The sequence below is a fragment of the Arachis duranensis genome, chromosome 6, assembly GCF_000817695.3.
Source record: "Arachis duranensis cultivar V14167 chromosome 6, aradu.V14167.gnm2.J7QH, whole genome shotgun sequence".
In the NCBI taxonomy this organism is placed as follows: domain Eukaryota; kingdom Viridiplantae; phylum Streptophyta; class Magnoliopsida; order Fabales; family Fabaceae; genus Arachis; species Arachis duranensis.
This window is the reverse complement of record NC_029777.3, coordinates 33,565,002-33,566,709: the sequence shown is the minus strand read 5'-3', so window position 1 is coordinate 33,566,709 and position 1,708 is coordinate 33,565,002.

Here is a 1,708-nt window from a genome sequence, read left to right as displayed (position 1 = left end):
TGTGACGAGCTTCAAACTCCTGAGGGCTAGGCGTTAGTGACAAATGCAAAAGAATCACTGGATTCTATTCCAACCTGATTGAGAACCGACAGATGATTAGCCGTGCCATGACAGGGTGCGTTGAACGTTTTCACTGAGAGGATGGGAGGTAGCCATTGACAACGGTGAAACCCTACATAAGCTTGCCATGGAAAGGAGTACGAAGGATTGGATGAAGACAGTAGGAAAGCAGAGAGACGGAAGGGAAGGCATCTTCATGCGCTTATCTGAAGTTCCTACCAATGAATTACATAAGTACCTCTATCTTTATCTTTGTGTTTTATGCGTCTATCACTATATCCATTTGAGTTTGCCTGACTAAGATTTACAAGATGACCATAGCTTGCTTCATACTAACAATCTCTGTGGGATCGACCCTTACTCGCGTAAGGTTTATTACTTGGACGACCCAGTACACTTGCTGGTTAGTTGTGCGGAGTTGTGTTTATGCCATGGTATTGAACACCAAGTTTTTGGGGTTCATGACCGGGGATTATGAGAGTTGTGAAAAGTATTGTTCACAATTTCGCGCACCAAGTTTTTGGCACCGTTGCCGGGGATTGTTCAAGTTTTGAGCAAGCTTTTGGTCCAGTAACATCAGTGCCAAGATCCGGCAACAGTACCAAGTTTTTGGCGCCGTTGCCGGGGATTGTTGAGTTTGGACAACTGACGGTTCATCTTGTTGCTTAGATTAGGTATTTTTTCTTCAGAGTTCTTAAGAATGAATTCTAGTGTTTCAAGGTGATGTTCTTATCATCACCAAAGCTGATTGATCTTCATCAATTTTGCTCTTGAATGCAGTGTTCTGCTGAAGCTTGGCTAACCATGTCTAATTCCTTTAGACTGAAGCTTTAGACTAACATTGCATGATTCCTGGGATTCTCATTAAGAATTTTGATATCTTTTTCCACTTAATTTTCGAAAAACACAAAAAAATCAAAAAAAATCATAACATCCAAAAATTTCTTGTTTGAGTCTAGTGTCTCATGTTAAGTTTGGTGTCAATTGCATGCATCCATTCATGTGTTCTTAAGGATCTTCAAATAATTCTTGATGATTTCTTACTCTGATCTTTGAATTCTCTTGACTTGAGTGTTTTATGTGTCTCATATGCATTCTCATTAGTGTCAGTAGTATACAAACTGCTAAGTTTGGTGTCTTGCATGCATAGTTATTTGATTCTTGTTGCATTTTGATTTTTCCTTATTATTAAAAATCCAAAAATATTTTTTATTTGTGTCTTCTCAAGTCAATACTATAGAGAAATTAAAGATTCAGAACATACAGCAGAGGAATTACACAGAAAAGCTGGGCGTTCAAAACGCCCAGTGAAGAAGGACAGACTGGCGTTTAAACGCCAGCCAGGGTACCTGATTGGGCGTTTAACGCCCAAAAGGGTATAGGTTTGGGCGTTAAACGCCAGAATGTGCACCATTCTGGGCGTTTAACGCCAGGATGGCACAAGAGGGAAGATTCTGTTTTTCAATGCAATTTTTTTTCAGGTTTTCAAAGTTTTTCAAAATCAAATCTTTTTTTAAATCAATTTTTCAAATCTTTTTCAAAATCAATTTCTTTCTATTTTCAAAGATACTTACTATCAATTAATGATTTGATTCAACATTTCAAGTATGTTGCCTTTTCTGTTGAGGAAGGTTTAATGTTTGAATCA